At 45.7% G+C, this 20,239-nt stretch overlaps 1 long non-coding RNA gene and 1 pseudogene across 1 annotated transcript in view; one reads left to right on the forward strand and one right to left on the reverse strand.

Annotated features, from left to right (window-relative positions):
• Positions 1-16,468: 16,468 nt before the first annotated feature.
• Positions 16,469-20,239, forward strand: part of LOC101687871 — a 29,924-nt gene continuing 26,153 nt past the window's right edge. Inside the window, exon 1 of the long non-coding RNA XR_199073.3 lies at positions 16,469-16,557. This is a non-coding gene — a long non-coding RNA (uncharacterized LOC101687871). The remainder of the gene's footprint in view (positions 16,558-20,239) is intronic.
• LOC123389237 lies at positions 18,567-18,689 on the reverse strand (annotated as a pseudogene).

The raw sequence follows: 20,239 nt of genomic DNA on the forward strand, positions 1-20,239 counted from the left end.
TGGCTTTTGAGACCTTTATCATTTTCCTCCTGACCCTTGCCCTAGCCCCGGCCTGGCTCCTCCCGGATTTGGTGGGAACTGGGAGCCCTGACCCTGGCCTTTAGATTTCCAACTTCTGACTTAGCTTAGCAGCATCATGAATTCAGGGTGTGCTGGAGGGAAGGTGGAGAAGCCCACTGAGGGGTGGGTCAGTGGTCATGGTCATGGCTGGGGCACCCAGGGGTGGCTCTTTCAGATGCCATCCATCAGGAGAGCTCCAGAAATGTCCTTCAAGCAGCGGCAGTGACTCTCAGCCTGAGTCACTGGTGGTGCCAGCTTCTCGAGCAGGACGCCTTGTGGGTGCCCGAGCAGGGACGCGATGGTGGGAAGTGGGGCCGCAGCCATTTCTCTCCATCTGCTCTCCTTTCTCTGCCCCTCGAACTACTGCCCATGGGAAAGAATCGGGATCTTCCCTGCCCGGCCAACCATTCTAGCAGGGTAGCTGCTTTCTGATGGCTCCGGTCTGGGTCTTGAGCTTCCTGACCTTAAACTGGGGATCCCGATGCCACCCTCCCAGCAGCGAGGGAGAAGCGTGATAAGTGAGTGCAGCGCTTGAGCACCTCGGTGAGATTTGATCCGCCACTCGGGGCCTTCTGCCTACGTGGGAGGCGTCTCAGATCCGGCCAGATGGCGGGACAGGGCGCCAGGGCAGCAGGGGCAGGACGGTGTGGAAGGGGAGGGGTGGAAGCAGGAAGACGGAGCTTTCCCCGGGTGGTTGGGCAGTGCCCTTCCTGCGTGTAGAACTGAGGAAAGCGTGTCTTCCATGTGCTGCGTGTGTGATGGCCAGCAGCCCGTGGGCAGGCTGGGATCTTGTTCTGCTGGACCTTGTCACAGCTTGAAGGGCGCCACGGCCATCCCTTTGGGGGTACAAAGGCCGAGGGGGCCAGAGGACGAGGGGCAGGGTCAGAGCAAAACCCTAAATCTCAGGCTCCTGGTCCTGGGTGCATTTTTTACCCCATAATGATGATGGCAATGATGGGGATGATGACGGTGATAAAACAGTAGTACCAGCATCTGCTTCCCAAGGGTTTTACTAAGAATTGTACCCATGGTCACTCATTCAATCCTCACACCAACCCCGTGGGGTCGGTGTTATGCTTTACGCCCATTTGACTTCTGGGGGCACCGAAAAACGGACAGGTTTAAATGATTTCCCGAGGCCGCAGAGCTGAATGCGGTGAGAGCTGTGATCCACATCCACAGGTCACATGGCCCACTGCGGCCTGTAATGCAGTTTCACCGTGAAGTGCACAGATGTCCCTCCTTGCCCTGGCCCCCCGAGCTCCTGGCCTCTCGCTGCCCCAGCACAGACCTGGGGACCTGGTTGGGGGTAGGCGGGTGGGAGAGGCAGGGTCCTGATGTCTGAGACTCCTTCCTGGAGATGATTAAGTTGATTGCCTTGAGAACATTTTTTGTCTCCCTGGTGTCAAGCCCAGAGCAGCCAGGGAGACAATGGCTGCAGGAATCACATTTGTTAATCTTGCATTCGTTAATTTATTTTATTTTCCATCCTTAGAATTAGGACGAGCCTCTTGAACTCAATATGCAAATGTATGCAAAGCAAGATGAACAGACATCTTTAAAACCTTGGCACTTTGTTTCCCCTCCTTTCCATTAATGGAATTGCAGACCTCCCCAGGCAGTGGGTGGAGGGGTGGTGGCAGTGGGTGGGCCTGGGGGAGGGGGTCTTTTGTCATGTTTCAGGGCAAGTTTCTGTCCGTGAACTCATCTGACCCTGGGACGCTCTGCCGTGGGTCCACATTTTACCTGGGAGGCCAATGAAGGTCAAAGCAGTGAAGTTACATATGCTCGAGGTCACGTAAAAAGGAAGGAGCGGAGCTCAGGTCTGGGGTTTTGGACTCCAAACCCCATGCTCTTTGCTCTGCACACGCACCCCCTTCTTCTGCCCACGGCCCCAGCACTAACTTCTTTTCTAGCCCTCCTGCAGGGGGGGGACATGCAGCTCAATGGCCTGGCTAGGGCCCAGCTGGGCCTGTAGTCCTTGAAATGTGGCATGCAGGGAGGGACTTTTGAGGCCTGTATCCCACCACAGTCCCCAGTACCTTCTCCCCTGCAGCCCTTCCTGCAGTTGGCCTTGGCCCCTTGGCCAGGAGGTGGAAAGAGGCTCTGACTGCTGCCCTGCCCTCCTCCTGCCCTCCCCACGGGGCCCAGTGGAGCGGGTTATTGCTTGCCAGGTGTTTAGCAATCTCTCGGATCAGAGGCCTTGGCCTAATTGCTAGAAAAGCCTCCCTTGGCTCCCCAGGAAGCAAAAGCTGACAGATTTCCCAGCAGCCGTCATGTTGCTGGAGGGAAGATGGAGAGAGAGGGAGGAAGACAAAGAGAATCAGAGAGGGGCACAGAGAGAGGTGAGTATCAGGACTTGCACGTCTCCAGAAAGGGGGACCCTTTCTCCCTTCTCCCTTCTCCCCCTCGCTGTTTGTCCCCTCCCCTCTCTCCCTTAATCTACCTGGAACCCAACTGCAAAGCTAACATCCTGAAGGATGAGGACAGGGCCACAGAAGGACCTGGGGACTGTGTGGGGCAGTGAGCTGGGTGGGATGGATGGGGAGGAGGGAGCAGGCCCCTGAGAAGAGGCAGAGAACATCAGCGAGTCTGGAGGAGCCTATGTAGGCAGAGAAATGGTTCTGCATTCTTTAGACCAAGCCCCACAGTGGGTTTGTGTCGACTCTACATGCTGAGCTGGGAATATTATCTGACCCTACTATTATCTGCCCTACTTCCCTGCTCAGATGGCTCCACCCTTGCCCAAAGCCCTTCCCTTCCTTAGACCCAGGAATGAGGAGTTCGGAGGCCCAAGGGAGAGGTCATGCAGACAGACCAGCGCCACCTCCCCGGGCATCTTGCCCCTGGTTCCTGCACCCATGGAGCATGTTCTAGGCATCAGCCTGTTGCTCGGGGAACTATGCCCAGACCCAAAGTGAGCCTGCAGGCTGGTGTCAAGGGAGAGGTGCCCACCATCTGCTCTGCAAAGAAACAGATACCATCAGCTCAGCCAAGTCAAACAGCCTGGATGAAAACAGGTTCTCCCGGAATCCCAATACCAACAGCCAGCGTCTCAGTGAACGATCCAGGGTCCGAGGCAGAGGGAACAGCAACAGCCCTGCCCCGGGGTATCAGCGAGCCTGCCCTCTCCACAGCAGGTGGGCACCAGGCCACCCAACCCCATGACGCTTCCCCACCCCCCATCCCCTTCCCTTCATTGAATTATTCTCCAGTGTCAGGTTTTACTGGGAAAGAATGAGAGGGAGTTTGAAAAATAAATAAACGTTTAAAAAAACAAATCAATAAATAAGAGAGCAGGCCACTCTTTTCCCCTTTAATTTTTTAAAGGAAAAATTAATTTTCCCTTCGCCTAAGTACCTGTCACCTTAAATTAATGTCTCTGAGAGCGAAAATGACGGAGAAGTTGGGTCATTAGGCAAATTTTAATTAGAGGCTCAGATGTCCTTTACTAATAAGATGCTACATATATTTCCTTCTGTTCTTGCCTCCCAACAGCCAGGACATCTCTGTAATGCAACCAAGGCCCCTGGAGGGCCAAGAAGTTGGGGCCTTGGGGAGATGGATGTGGGGCAAGGGAGGGGAATGTTGGGGGCTTTTTCCATGCAGGGGAGGGAAGGGCAGGGGAGGGGATTGTGAGGAGAGGGGGTCCACTCTAGGGCCCAAATCAGCTTCCCTTTTCCTAATGTATGTTGTGTGTACTGTGTGTGTGTGTGTGTGTGCACAAAGAGACAGTGTATCAGAGATAGCAGAGTGCTCAAGAGGTTGGGTTCAGAAGCCAGACTAGTCCAGATTGACATTTAAGCTCTAATTATATGTCCTCGAATGGCTACTTAACTTTTCTGTGCCTCAGTTTCTTTACCTGAAAAGTGAGGTTGAAATCGTTCAAATTGACTTAATAAACCCTTTGAACAGGTCCTGGTGAGGGTAACCCTTGATGTTGGCCACACCCAGGTGCTGGGGAGAAGGGGTGAGGGCACACGTGTGTGTACTTTTGTGTGTGTGTAACATTTCAAAAGAGACAGCACTGATTTTGGACTCAAGGGCCTGACTTTGAATAGGACATCTGCTACTTCTAGTCTGGGTGACGTTGGTAGGTCACCTTCCTTCTCTGGTCCTTTTTAGGTTTGCCATCTGCCAAGAAGCCCGAAGATGAGACCTGGGATTCTGACCGTCTCTCTGTGGGTAGGACATGCGAGATGAGACAAGTGACAAATGCTGGGAAGCAGCGCCGTGGATCAAGAGGCATGTCTGCTCACACTGGCCCTTGAGGGAGCCCCGATCAGCATGCAGGACAGGATGCCTGGCCTGCCTCCAAGCAGGTGTGTAGGAGTGTCTGTCTGTGCATGTGCTCAGGGACAGGCTCTTTGAAAGTTTCCCTCTTCATCCCTCAAGGACTCCTCTGTGCTCTTCCTGATCAAGTCCATCTCTGGCTCTGAAAATGGGCATCATTTCACCCAGGCCCACACCAGCCACGGTGCGGCCATAGAGCCCGGCAGCCCCTCTAGGGTGTGGTGGTGGTCAGACACAACCACGTATGCAGAAATTTAGCACATCCTACACTTCTCTGTCTAGATCTAACATGCTCAGGCTCGGGGCTGGAACATGATTCAGCAGGAGCTTCTCTTATCTTGTTGTGGGAACTGAGCCCCAAGGGACACCCTAGACTCCTCTGGCGATGGGATTGTCCATTTCTGGGCCTCCGTTTCCTCTGGAAGCCATTTAGCATGGGGCAGGAGGATACTGGCTATGAGCGTCACTCTGGATATTCTTGGATATTCTTGCTCCCCCTGGTCATGTTTGGGGAGAAAATGGAGAGTGGAAAAGTGCACAGGATCTGTGGATATTAAGCACCTACCATGTGCTGGGCTGACCTTTTTATTCCTTTAACCAGCCCAGAGAGACTGTCATTACCACCTTTCATAGAGGGAAACACTGAGGCTGGGTAATTTTCCTAGGTCCCTCTGCTTTTAGTTCTTTCCTTTGTAGATAAGCATGGAGGCTAGTGGCAGGGCCCTGGGAGGGTCAGAATGTTCCACAGCCTCTGTGGATGGCAGGTGGTAGTGTTCTGAGCAGCTGTGTGCCTTCAGATGAGGCTCTGCCCCTCTCTGGGCCTCCGACTCCCTCTGGTGCTGAGAATCAAATGAGCTCGGGCAACATCTCCTGAGACCAGGTCTGGAGGACTCCTTGGAGAAAAGCAATAATGCAGGGCTGAGGGGCTGATGTAGGGTTGGTCGAGCTGAGTTGAGGCTCATTGGCCCTAAGTTCATCTTTGGGGCATGAGGTACAAGCGAAGGGCAGAGCCATTGCTGGACCATTACTCACCAAGGCAACACCTCGCTGCTGCTGGCTCCCTGGACCCAGCTTCCTGCAGAAAGGAGGGAAATTGCACTCATTTTCCAGGAACAAAGAGGCCAGCTCACTGACCCTGTCAGTTTCCTCCCACCTTTACTCTGTTCCCTACCTCTGCTTGGTTGTATAAGAACTTCTTCTTCCTCTCAGAGATGGGTGGAAAGACACCCCCCCCCAAAAAAAAACAAGCAGTAGGGCAAAGAGCTCAGAAGTGGGGCAGAGACCTCGAAGTCCTGTTCATCAATTTCTCCTTCCCCAGCTCACTCTGGTGGGGAGGGAGTCAGGGGCACTTAGGTAGTAGCAGGAAAAGTAAGGGTAGAGGCCCTCTAGGGAGAGCAAATTTGCTGATGGGGTTGAGAGGGAGCTGGGGGTAGACTGCAGGTACAGAGGAAGTCCAGACTAGGAAGAGAGAATTTGCTTTTTTGATCATTTGCTGTGTACGAAGCTCTTCTGCTTGTGCTATCTCATTAAATCCCCACAATACCCACCATTGGCCCATTTAAAATACTGCAACAGACTCAGAGAGGTTAAGTGATTTGCCTAAGAACACAGAGCATCTCAGATGGCAGGCTAAGGATTGGAACACCAGCCCTATCTGACTCCAGAGCCTTCTCCATTCTCCCATGATGCCTCTGCCCTGCCCAGAAGGTGGGAGTTCTGAGTTTCAGACAAGGAAAGAACGTTACCTTACTATGCAAATCTCTCTGAGCCTATATTTACCAATTATGTAAAATGAGATTAGACTAAATGATTTCTAATGTCTCTTTTAGTGCTGTCTTTCTGTGCTTAAGAGGGGAGAGTTTTGGGGCTCCCCAAACCCAGAGTCGAGAACCACGAATAGCTTGGAGGGACATTAGGGCATCAGGACTGTGGTGAGTGAATTAGAATGAGGTCTTTTTGACTTTCAGGACTTCATCATTACCACCTTCAGACACAGAGTACATTGTCTACTCATTCTAGCTCTGTAGCCATATGCCTACCCTAGGAAGGGAGGAAAGAGACAGCCCCATCTCTGGGATCCAGCAGGTGAGGAAACACGCCAGTACTTTCTCTGTGACACAAGAAACCCTTGTCTCCAAGCCACAGACCCCAATTAACAGCTTAGCACCAAAGTTCCCAAGATGCTTTCCTGTCTTTGGATACACTGAATAATGGAGATGTTTCTGGGGCTGGGAAGAGAAGGATGGGAGGTAGGATGTGAACCTGTAAAAATGTAGAAAGAGAGATTTCAGACTCCTGGGTGTTACACTTCCTTCACACTTTTAGGAAGGTGTCTGGCTCCTGAAAGGACTCCTGACCCAAGTATAATTTTCTTGTAATTAAACCCTTTCCTTTGAGCTCACACTATCATCGTAAGTATTGAGGAGTGAGAGAAAGAGGCAGGGTTCTGCCTCCTGGGGGAGACCAGCCGTTGTCCTGTGGGAATGTGAATCCAGTGAGGGTGACATAGCTCCCAATGAGGAGGAGCGTCCAACCCAACAAGCTATCATGGCTGCCTCCCTTGGGGCATTCTTGGGCTGGTGGAGAAGATAGAATCCTTGTCTAGTGGGGGTAATAGGGGGCTGGACTGAAGGAGTTAAAGGGACTGAAGGCAGAAAATATAAAGTTCAAATGCAAAAAGATGATATAACCGAGGAAGAGCATTCAACTTGATGCTGGAGGGAAGAGGGAGAGAGGTAAGTCACCCTCAGGGAGCCCAGGGGTAAAGTCGAAGTGTGTGTGTGTGTGTGTGTGTGTGTGTATGCGCACACATGCAGTCACATACCCAGGACAGGAACTCCTTTGTTTGACAGAGACTGTAACAAGGAAACTTCAAGAAAAGGATTCTCTTGTCTTGTTCCTCATCATCTGGGGCAGAAACGCTCAAATTGGAAACACATATAAATATCATGCTTCCCTCTACCAAGTTGAAGTTGTTAGATTTTGTACTCTTTGTTGAGTTATGAGAAAAATGTCTGGAAGTCTCAAGAGCACATTTGGTCATTGTGTGACTTTAGAAGGCATCTTTCCCCATTCTGGGCCTTAGTCGGGTTGACGGAATTTAGAAAGTCTCTCAGATCTTTTCTAGTCCCCAACATTCTTGTTTTTATTTTTGTTTTGTTTTTCCCCTTGTAAGCCTTCTCAACCAGCTTCTTTTAGTGCTGTCTTTCTGTGCTTAAGAGGGGAGAGTTTTGGGGCTCCCCAAACCCAGAGTCAAGAACCACGAATAGCTTGGAGGGACATTAGGGCATCAGGACTGTGGTGAGTGAATTAGAATGAGGTCTTTTTGACTTTCAGGACTTCATCATTACCACCTTCAGACACAGAGTACATTGTCTACTCATTCTAGCTCTGTAGCCGTATGCCTACCCTAGGAAGGGAGGAAAGGAGGCAGGATCTGTCCGTGGTTCTGAAGACCATGGGGCCAATGAGAATCTCCCATCTGGCCCAATCACAGTCATGATTGAAGTAATCTGAAGTTCAAGTGGCCTTTGACTTCTTGCATTTCTGCGGCGGTGTTCAAAGTCTTGTGGTATATCTGAGATGAGTGAAGCAAAGAAGAGAGGACAGAAGAGAACCTGTCATTCACTAAGTCCTCAGGAGAATCCTGTGAGGAGGGATTGTTATTATCAGACTAGTTTTACTGATGTGAAAGCAGAAGTCCAGACAAATTAAATATTTGGTCCAAACCGACCAGTTAGCAAGTGGTAGATCTTAGTTTCCAGTACAGAACCCATACTTCTTCCACTGCAAAATGAATGGCTGACTAGGTGTAAGAACAGAATGGGTCTACAAGAACCTCTTAGTGAGTCCTTTCAGATTTCCCATCTCTTTCTACCTGCACCCCTGTCTTGGTTGTGACAGGCAAAATACCAGATTTCTTCTCAGAGTCAGTCCATCTTTCTCCCTTCTCTGAAGAGTGAAGCTGGGCGGGGCTTCTCTCTCTTTATCCTTGCCCTCCAGATCTCAAATATGCCTCTTGGGAGAGTTTTTGTCACACTAAGTGGCTTTGCAAGATTGGAAATGTTCAAACAGCCCACTCTTCTCCACAAGGGTCATTTGGTGGCTCCCTAGAATACTAAATCTGCAGGTGGGGAGACATCCTGCTGGGACACACTCTACTCACCCAGTATCTCCTGCTGATGCCGTTCTTTCTCCACTTCTCACCTCTACATTGTGTACAGGGAATTTGTGAGTAGTAACTGTGTTAAGGGAGAAGAGCCCCCTTGAATGCCCAAAGGAAAACACTTTCCTGTAAATGTTGGTAATGTGATGGATTTGTCAACATAACTAGAAACCAATTGCATCAGTTGTGAAACACAAATCAGGATTCTGTTTATTCTGCTTCAGTGTAAAAATTGCTAAAATGTCATCAAGAAAGGAAGTAAAAGCAAAGGAAGCAGGATGAGAGTCACCAGAATCCTGGGTTTAGAAAACAATCAGGATAAAGTTTATTAGCATGAGTCAGCACCTTGGACAGAGACAGAAGCTTGTTATCTGCCCTCCCCCTTTCTCTCTTTTTAAGGATGCTCTGCCTATGGCTAGGGTCAGGTCCTCCAACTGGCAGGCCTCCTTTTCCTGACCCTTGCCTTCCCTTTGCCCTAGCTTTGGCATCTCCTGGGGGCTGTGAACAGCTGGCACTGTCCTGGCACACTTACAGGATGAACTTGCTACTTTTCAAAGCTCAGGCCTCCGACACGGAGGGCATCTGGGCTGCTCAGGCCTCCTCCCCACAGGGTAGGTGACCTTCTTCTTTGATGAAGGAGCAGGTGGGTCGGTTTGGCTCTAGTGAGGATTTTTTGCTGTGACAGGTGGCCTAGAGCGATTGGACAGGAACCCTCTCCCTTCCCCCACATCCAGGAGACTCTGGCTACAGGGAAGAAGGAGAAAAATTAAAACTACAGTTTATTATAAAATTAGGGCCATAAAACCACAGGCTATAGCAATGTAACAGCCACAACCATAAATATGGAGCTCATTCGATCATCGAATAGGTGATTTTACACATTAAGCAGAAACACTCATGTACAGGTAACAGAGAGCAACTGTCGTGTTTCTGTTTGTGGCAATTACTGCCCCTTTATGGAGTTCTTGTGACTTCTTATTGTTGAATAGATGGAGGTCTGGGATGGGGTAGGTCAGTGTATATAAAACTGTAGCCAGCCTCCAAGGAGCATGGGCCCAGTGTTCAGGTCAGATGGGTAATGATAACATTGGGATGTAGGAAGCAGGATGTTGTTTGCTTGTTGTTGTTTTTCTAATCAACATTTTCATTAAGTTTTGCTCTGTGGTATGCAGTGTAACCCTATCTTTCATCTTCCGATGAAATCTTCAGTAATACTGGCTTCACTTGCTAAGACTTTATGATGGATTTGGATCAGCTTTGGGGGCTTGGCCCTCCTTAAAGGTGGGTGCAGGTTGCCAACCTGGAGCTCTCAAACTGGTTTCCAACTCCAGGTAATTTAAAAATGGTTCAGCATAGAGCAGAAGCAGAAAGAGCTTTTTTTCTTGAAACACCATGAATAATGAAAGTCCTGTTGTGTTTCGTGAGCTATCATCAAATGTGATACTGGTCCATAAGACTGGAGCATTTTGGTGGCAGGTTATTTTCCCTCCTAGTCCTTCTGTTTTTCCTGGCTCCAGCCTCATCAGTAGAGTACCTCTCTCTCTGCTAACTCCAAGGACAATGCCAGCCCAGGCCCTTCCAATTGCCCAGGTTCCAGCTTGCCACATGGAAATAGAATGTTTTGAAGTATTCCTTGGGTTTTTCTCCCCCCACCAACCCAATTTTTATTCAGTGAGTCATGGCCACTGTCAACATTGAGAACTCAGCTCTGGGGCTGGTTTTTGAGCTTAGGCTCCTCTCTTCCCATCTGATAAGGGTTTCTGTGACCTCCCCTGATCTGTCAGGTTCACAAGACAAAGGTGGATTTGTAGAGTAGGGTTTTTTTCCCCTCCCTGAGTTCTAGAAAAGGCTTAGAGGCACAGTTGGCCATTATCCAGAAATGTCTCTAACAACGAGTGATACATTCTAATCTCTAAATTCAACAAACATGCTTTCAACAAAATTTGATGAGCACCTATGGTATGCCAGGCTCTGGACACAGGGGTGTAAAGTGAATTAGACACAATCCCTTCCCTCAAAGCATTCCCAATCTGATGGGTGGGGGAGTTGTGAAAGTAACAAATAAGTGATAACGTAATAGGGGATGTTATAACAATAAGACTATGTAATAGGGGCTGTATAACAGTAAGACTATTGCCATGTCATTATCTGGGGGCTAACTAATACATTACCTGTGGCTAAAATACTTTAAGAACTGGGATGTGCTTAACTCCCACAAAGGGACCTAGAAGAGGTGAGTAGTGCATATTAAGACCTCTTTTGTGAAGGGAGAATGTCTGTGATTCCTTGTCGGAGGGTCATATCCAAGCCCCTACTTATCTCCCAGCCGGAAGAGCCCACCTCATCTTCTCCGTCCCTTCTCCAGCTTGGGATCCCTTCTGATCCCAAGGTTAATTCCTTTCTGCCATTGCATTCATTACCCCTGCCCCCAACTTCCAAGCCCCTTCTGAGAAGTGAGTACCTCTGGGTCCAGTGTTCCCTTACCCACAGATAACATGTGATGGAGGATTGACTACATTTTTATTTGTAACTCAGCTCTATCTGCTGCTTCCTTCCATGCCCAATTAATTGAGATTTAGCCATTTATATAAGCAGCAGAACTATCCTGGGGAAAGGGGTGAGGGTCACTTGCTGGGGGACTCTAGGCCATCTTTCTGAAGGAGGGGTAGCATGAGATATGGGACTTTGAAAGATGTAGAGATATATAATTAGCTTGGTTTCATATCTGTGAATGTTGTAGGATGTGGAGGTTGGTGTGGGACAGGTAGCTGACTTACCCTCTTCCACCTCCCTTGTGTGTATTCTGGGGAGGACCCTGACCAGGCTTATGCCACAGAAAACCCTGAGCATCCTTCCCCTGTCAGATGGCAACCCAATATTCTGTAAGCTGGCTCTTGTTCTCATTTTTTCAGAGGTGAGAAAAGTCATACCCTTTCCTCCTCTCTCCTGCAACAGTTATTTCAGTGATCTATACTGCCAGGAATAATCTTAATATGGCTGTAGAACTTTGTAGTTGATGAGTCTTTCCACTTGGGTGTAAGCAGAGCCCTATAGTATGGATAAGTTGGGAAAGAACTGTCAGTTTCATTTTACAGACAAGATGCTAGAGCCTCAGAAAGATTGCCTCAGGTGGAGAGCTGGGACCAGAACTCAGGTCCCCTGACACCAAGGAAGGACCTTGTTGTTCTACTAGACCGGAAGCTCTACCTCATCTTAACCTGAATACCTGTTGCTGAACATGACTCTCACTTCTTCATTCTTGGACTTGGAAAGCTTCCACAAGGGGAATCCCCACATAATTTAAAATCTCTGGGTTTAACCCATATCCCCTGAATAGTCGTGATAGCTGGCACTTACTAGATGCCATTTGTGGGCATTGTTCTAAGTTCTTCACATGTATTAACTCATACAGTCACTCAACTCTATGAGGTCAGTCCTATTATTATCCCTAATTGACAAATGGTAAAATCGAAATACAGGGACCTTAACCAACTTACTCTAAGTGGCAAATGGCAGACCGAGCAGCCTGCTCCAAAGTCTAAACCGTTAACCGCTATACCACATTGTCTCTGGAGGCCACATGTGTTCAAGCCCTTGTTCTGCATTTACTTGCAGTGTGACTTTGGATGAGTCGCTTAACCCCTCTGGGACTGAGCTTCATTCGTTGACAGATAACAACAATACCTCACATTCATGTGGTACTGTGTAGTTTACAAAGTGCTTTGTCAGGCACCATCTCATTTGATCCTCACAGATGCCAGCGAAGATGACAATCTTGACTTTCCCCACGAGAAAGCCCAAGGCTAACTAGTATGCTCTGACGTAAGTCCTAGAACCCAAGCCTTGGTGGTTTCCTTGATGTGGATTATGTGTGTCTTGGACTAAATGCTGTCCAAGGGTCCTTCCAGCTCTTGTCTTCTCTGTGCTTGGAAAATAAGAATCTGAGGTGGTCTCAGTCAATTTGGGGTGCTACAATAAATTACCATAGATCAGGATGACATAAACAACAAAAACTTATTTCTTGCCATTTTGGAGTCTGGATGTCTGACATCAAATTGCCAGTATGGTTGGGTTCTGGTAAAAGCTCCCTTGTGGGTTGTAGACTACCCACTTCTTATGATCTCACATAGTAGAGAGAGTGTGAGAGAGATCTCTACCAACTCCTTTGTAGGAGAACTAATCTAATTCATGAGTGTTCCACCTTCATGACTTAATTACATCCCAAAGGCCCCCACTTCCTAATACTGTCACACTCAAAGCTAGGATTTCAACATATGAATTTAGGGTGGACATAGACATTCAGGCTATAATAGGGGTTAATAGTGAGCTCTTAGCTTGCGGCCAGCCCAAGCTAGTGGTACGGATAGCAGATCCTTTGTACACAGCATGCAGACATCTGAAGCTGTCCTTTGTAATCCCCACCAACCACAAGGCTTAATGGGAGCCTCCCACAGACCATCCTCCCAGTAGAAGCTGGCATTAGAGAACAGCCGTGAAACCACCTCTTGACCTTCTCTTCCTCAGTCTGAGAAGCCTCCTCTCCCTTGACCTTTCATTTTTTTCAGATATCAACCCTGGGGATGACCAGGAAGCATCTCTGAGCTGAGGCTTTGTCCCCAGAGAGGCAAAGGGAAAAAGGGCAAAAATATAAAATGAAGATTGTACAGAAGAATTACCCTGTGTGTTTCTCCCATCTCCCTCATCTCCCCGTGTAAATTACCCTATTATTCTGCTCCCTTAGGACGCCTGATCATCCTTATTTCTTCTTTTGAGCTAAAGTCATTCATGCAGTAAATTAGTTCTTTGCTTCGAAACAGCTCTGATTGTGGCAGTTGCCACCACCAGTAGCAGCACCACATCCCCCGGACAGTTTCCAAAAACAAAAAAACAAAAAAAAAAAAAGGAGAAAAGAAAGAAATAAAAAACAAAAAACCCTCAACAACTCTCCCTTCCTCCCACTCTATTCACATGTATGGAAAGACATGGGGTGCCTATTTCCTGGGAAATGTTTTCTTCGAAAGGCAAGTAGGTGTTGAGAGGGAGTCCAGATGGAATCTTAACTAAGAAACAACTCAAGTTGGACATGGCCTGAAAACTTCCACTCTCCTGTCTCCCTTTAAAAAAACAAACCTTGGGGGTGCCTGGGTGGCTCAGTAGGTTAAAGCCTCTGCCTTCGGCTCAGGTCATGATTCCAGGGTCCTAGGATCGAGCCCCACATTGGGCTCTCTGCTCCGCAGGGAGCCTTCTTCCTCCTCTCTCTCTGCTTGCCTCTCTGCCTACTTGTGATCTCTGTCAAATAAATAAATAAAAATGTTTAAAAAAACAAACCTTGGTTTTCCTTGGGTTGCTGGGGAAGCAGAATTATAACATAGAGGTTAAGGACCCAGTGTTGGTGTCAGACACTCCTGGACTGAGTCCTGGATTCTGCCACTTTTTAGCTGTGTGGCCTTCGGTAAATGTCTTAAAAGGCCTTAATATGCAAGTTTCCTTTAAACATTTATTCATATTCATTTTATTTTTCTATCTGACTGTCCATCAAGTATTTATTTAATGCCTACTATGTGCCAGTTTCTGTTGGAGAAGTAGGAAGTTCAGCAGTAAGGAAAATATATAAAAATACCTGCTTTCATGCAGCTTACACTCTAGTGGGATAATTCCAGTATCTGAGGTCAAATGATTTGCAAGTAATTTCTCTTATTCTTTGGGTTGTCTTTTCAATTTTTTGATAATACCTTTCAATGCCAGTTACCATATTCTTGCTTATTATGGTTTTGTAGTGAGTTGTGATATTGAGGAATTGTGAGTCCTCTGACTTTGTTATTATTTATCAACATTGTTTTGGCTGTTTAGGGTCCTCTTACATCTCCACATGAATTTAAAGATTGGCTTTATTTTTATTTCATTTTATTGATTTTATTTATTTATAATTAATTATGGTTATTAATTATGATTCTTTTTTATTTCATTATTATTTTATTTTTATTTCAGAAAAAAAAGGCTACTGGAATTTTGATAAGGATTGCATTGAATCTGTGGATCACTTCAGTTAGTATAGGCATCTTAACAATATGGTCTTCTTACCTATGAATATGTGATATGTTTGTTGGGGAGGGAAAATTTTCCTCTACTTTTGAGGTTCTTTTGGCTGGTCTAAGAATTAAATTGATATGAATAGGCTACAGGAGAAAATCAGATTTAATCATGCACTTACAGGAACTCCATAAGAATATGAGGCCTCCAGGCAGTTGGGCAACTGGGGCTTATATGCCATCTAAAGCTAAGGAGAAGGGGGTATGGGTCTGGAAGAGAAGGAAGACAATTCATAGGAGCATGAAAAGAAGTAAATATTTGGAAAACAAATAGTTGCTGGATTGTGCAGAAACAATGGGACACAGAGGAATTTTAACATGACTTTGTTGGGTTCCTTCCTGTCTACCACACCTAGTTCACATTATACTGTAGTTGTCTAGGGTGATACCTCCCTTCCTGGAACAGTTTCTCTGTCTATATTTCTTTTAAACAGCAAGAGGGGAGGCAAAAAAGAAAAACTTCTTGAGTCTCCTATTTCTTAAAAATAATCAACCTAAAATAACCCACATGCCAAAGAGATGCCTTTTGGGGTGGTAAATTTTGCTCCCTTAAGTTTCCATTTAGTTAGGTCTTCTTTAATTTCTTTTGACCATTTTTGTGGTTTTCAATGTATGAGTCTTTTATCTCCTTGGTTAAGTCTATTCCTAAATATTTTATTTTCTTAGATGCAATTATAAATATTTTTATTCTCTTAACTTCCTTGTCTATATTGCTGGTACATAGAAACACAAATGATCTTACACCATACAACTTTGCTAAATTGCTAGCTTTAACAGCTTCCTTGTGAGTTATTTGGGATTTTATACATATGGGATCATGTCATCTATAAACATAAGTAGTTTTACTTCATGCCTTCCAACATGGATGCTTCTTATTTATTTTTCTTGTCTAATTGCTCTAGTAGTTTAAATATCAGTGGTGAAAGTAAGTATCCTCGTCTTGTCCTAACACCTGTCTTTTGAGTTACTTTGCTTCTTATTACTCCTTGCCCTAGTTTCAGTAATTTTGGGGGATGGATGGGACTATTACATATTTTTCTTACTTATGTTGACCCTAGAAATGCACTTAAGTCTGCTTTTGCAGGAGCTAGTCATTTTGTAGAAAAGACCTCTTAGGCTATTTAGTCTCCAATGACTGGAAGCAACATTGAAAAACTCTGACATTGAAAAACTCTGACATAGAAAATGGGAGATTAGTTCTCATGGCCTAGCTTAATGGCCCTCTCTCCATCTCACCCAGAATAATAAAAACAAGCTGTATTATCACATTAGAAACTGAGTCCGAAAGAAAATCTGGAAGTTAATCAAACTTATAGGGGTCTAAGGTTGGGGAAGGCTCTGGGAGAAATAGGCTTGAAGGATGGGAGATGAATAGATCCTGTATCCCATACAATAACCAAGTTTGTTCCATTTCTCAGCTAGGTGTCTGTTGTCCAATCATGGAGCCCCTTGTCATCAGTTGCTAGGGAACTTACCCTTGAGAGCATGAGTCATATTTTAAGCTGTGCATCTGTATATTCATGAGACAGTGGCGGGGGGTGGGGTGCGCAGGAAGAGAGGGGAGAGAATGAGATAAGGGGGAGATATACTAGTTGTCTCATGGAGTCCTCTAAAGAAGAGAAGCAGAGAAAACACTTCGGCTCTTGCCCCTCTTTCTTTTCCTGTCTGTTCTTCTTCCTGGGGCCTCTGCACCATCCTCCTTTCTCTGGATATCTGGGCACCCTCCCCCCCCCCCCCCCCCGCCAACTCCTGTGAGCCCAGGTGTGTGAGGGCGGACGTGCTTCCAACTGCCCAATAAGCTGTTGAGCTCTGTGACCTGCTGCCAATGCCTGGGGGTGACGTTGCCCAGCTACAGTTGCTGGGGGAACCTCAAGTTAGAATTTCTTCACTTCAGGGCGTGTAGAGTCTCAATCACTACCCTGAATTAATGTTGCTGTTCCCCGGCTAAATGTAAGTGAGTGTCGGCTTCTGGGATGATTGAAGTTAGAGCGTTCCTGCTTGGATACTGTCAATCATTCCTCCCTCACTCTCTGCTGTGTGCGCTCAGCCTGCACAGCCCAAGCGGGAATCATGGGGGGAAACACAAGAAACCACGGGCAGGCCTCTGAAAATCCCCTATCAAATGGCAGGTACATCCAGAGAGGTCTTCCGGTGGTGGAGTTAGTCCCCATGCTAAGAGCATTCCCAAGCTGATGGAAAAGACAACTTCTAGCCTAAGGAAGCTCCTGGTGTGATGGGGAAAGACCAAGGTCCTACTTAAAGTAAGCACTTAGTCTGATGGGGGAGACCTAGTCCCTGCCCTGGGGAACCTCCAGTCCTAGGGGGAGGGACACTCATTGGGAGATAGAAAATGTGGATGGCACCATGCTGTCCCTCAGATGTCCTATTTGATAGGTGTGATCAGGCCGGCTGGGCATGACTGTTGACAGAACTGCTGGGACTCATGCTGACTGACTTTCTGATGCACAAGGGCTGTAGCAGCCTAGCTGATCCCTTATTTCACCCACGAAACCCTGACCACTCCTTCCTGCTCTCACCCCAAGGCTCTTCTGAGTTTTTTCCATTTTTGACCAGCTTTGCATCCCCTCTTTGGACTCCCCATCCCCCAAATGTTTATTATGAAATTTTAAACATGAAAAGAACTCTAAGGACTTGCCATTGAGTACTCAGCATGTAGAGTCTACGAATGTGAACATTTTGCTCTATCTCCTATCCATATGTCTACTCCTCAATCATCTTATTTTTGGCATACTGTAAAGTAAGACACAGACCATCAGTATATGTTACTCCAAACACTTCATCATGTATATCATGAAGCAGAATTCAGTGTTTGCTAGTGGTTCTTTGTGTGTGTGTGTGTGTGTGTGTGTGTGTGTATGTGTCAGGGGGTGTTAAGTTTGTATCAGTAAAATGGTTAAAAAACGCAGATTATAAGTATATTCTTCCAGAAGATTTGACAACTTCTTACACATGTGTAACCCAAATCCCTACCAAGATATGGAACATTTCTATCACATAGAAAGTCTCCTCATGCCCCTTTCCAGTCAATCATGGATCTTATCTTGCAGCAGCAATCAGTTTTCATTTTTTTAAAAAAACCTTTCTAGGATTTCATGTAAATGGAACCAAATAGTTTGTACTCTTCATGTTTTGGGAATTCACCCATTTTCCTGCATGTGTCGCCACTTTCTTCCTTTTCTATCACTGAGTAGTAGTAACAATTTGTTTTTCCCTTTTCCCCCTTTGTGTGGAGTTGTTTCCAGTTAGGGGCTACTGTGAATGTTCTTGTAAACATTTTCTTTTCTTTTGGGTAAATACCTCAAAGTGGAAATGCTGGGCCATAAAGCAGGATACCTTTAATATAGCCACCTTATTTTGAAATGTCTTCAAATATTTTCCCTTCTCTTTATCGGGTTGTTTGTGTTTTTATTGTGTTTTTGTTCCTTATATATACTTGGTATAATTTCTTTTATGGACATGTTTTGCAAATATTTCCCCCTAATCTGTGAGTTATTATCCATTTTCTTTCTTGGATAGGAAGTAGGCTTTATTGGTGGGCGTGAGTAAGGACCGCACGATGCAGAATCTGTCAGGAGTGCACAACTCACCATTTGTCCATTTGTCCAAGGGGAGCCATAATTAGGAATGTATTTAACCTCACAGCCAACCAGGATAAACTGCTTTTCAGCTGCCGTATCTCCAAATTCATCCATATCAAACTTGGTAAATCACCACTTCTTGGAGATGTGGGGTCACCTGGCCCCGGCGAACTTGAACTTGGCTCTGTGAAGGGCTTCAGCCACATGTTTCTTGTTCAGTAGCTTGGCGTGGAAGGACATGATGACTTGGCGAGTGTGGACCATGGTCACTGTGCCCTGGGGCTTTCCAAAGACACCCCAAATACCTGACTGGAGCCTAGATTGGGAGACAGTGTGAGATCAGACATGTTCACTGGAAAATGTAGTCTCCAAGGTCCCTTAGGACAGCCCCTATGCAGCAACAGACTGCGTACACCACTGAGGAGGCCGCTGTGTGCAGCCACCGCACACTATCATTTTCTTAATGAGGTTTTTGATGAGCAGAAGTTTTTAATTTTTATAAAATCTAAATGGTGATTTTTTTTACTTTGATAATTATTATTTTTTGCTTCCCGCCTAAAAAACTTTTGCCCATCTGTAGGTCTCCTATGTTTTATTCTAGAAGCTTTATAGTTTTACCCTTTACCTTTAAGTCTGTCATTCACCTCAAATTAAATTTTGCGTATTTTGTGAGGTAAGGATCAGTTTATGTTTCTCCGTATTATTAGCCAATTGTGCCAACCACACCTGTTGAAAAGACTGCTTTATCCATAGAATCATTTTGGCTCCTCATTGAAAATCAAATGGTCATATACATGTCAGTCTATTTCTGGGCTCTCTGTTGTGTTCTGTTGAATTATACATATTTCTTTGCACTACCATCCTGTCTCCAAGACAGTTTACCAGCTTTATAACAAGCCTTGAAGTTAGGCAGTGTTAAGTCCTCTGACTTTGTTTTTCTTTATCAAGATTGCCTTGGATAGTCTAGGTCCTTTGCATTTCCATAAAAATTTTAGAATAAGTCTATCAACTATTACAAATAAAGCCTGCTGGAAAATGGGATTAGGATTGTGTTTGCACATGTAGATCAAATTGGAGAGAATTAATGTTTGAATAGTATTGAGTCTTCCCAGAAGACAGAAACATTTATTTAAGGCTTCCTAAATGTATCTCAGTAATTTTTAAGCAGTTTTCAGTGTATAGTTCTGGTACATCTTTGTTAAATCTATTTTTAAGTATTAAAAAAATTTTTTTTTGCTGTATTGTTAATGAAATTTTAGGAAAAAATGTCTTCGTCCAGTGGTTTGTGGCTAGTATGTGGGAATATAATTGATTTGTGAGTATTGCTCTTTTATCTTGTGTTTCTTTTTTAAGATTTTACTTATTAATTTGAGAGAGAGAGAGAGTTAGAGAATACAAGCAGGGGAAGAGGCAGAAGCAGACTCCCTGCTGAGCAGGGAGCCTGAAGGGGGCTTGATCCCAGGACCCCGGGATCATGATCAGAGCTGAAAGCAGCCGCTTAACCTACTGAGCCACCCAGGTGCCCTTACCTTGTGACTTTGCTAAATTCATTTATTCCACCTTGTTGCTATTTTGTTGGTTACTTGGGATTTTCTACATAAAAAAAAAAATCATATCACTTGTGCATAAAATTTTAGTTCTTCCTTTCTGATCTCTGTGCCTTTTATTTCTTTATCTTGCTTTATTGCCTTGGCCAAAACCTCCAATGAAACATTATATGAATGTAGTGAGAGTGCACATCTTTGCTTTGTTCTTAATCTTAGGGAGAATGTATATTAACTATACTAACTATAGTGTTAGCTCTAGTTTTTCATAGGTGTACTTTATCAGGTTGAAGAAATTCCTTCTTCTCCTAATTTTCTCTGATTTAAAAACAAAGATGAACAGGTATTAGATTTTATAAAAACAGTCATGGTTTTTCTTCTTTATGTTGTTAATGTAGTGAATCACATTAATGAGTTTGAGTGTTCAAACAATCTTGCATTCCTAGGATAAACCTACTTGCTTGTGATGTATCTTTCTGTGTATTTCTG

Source organism: Mustela putorius, unplaced genomic scaffold, assembly GCF_011764305.1.
Source record: "Mustela putorius furo isolate JIRA1106 unplaced genomic scaffold, ASM1176430v1.1 tig00003962_pilon_pilon_pilon, whole genome shotgun sequence".
Lineage (NCBI taxonomy): Eukaryota > Metazoa > Chordata > Mammalia > Carnivora > Mustelidae > Mustela > Mustela putorius.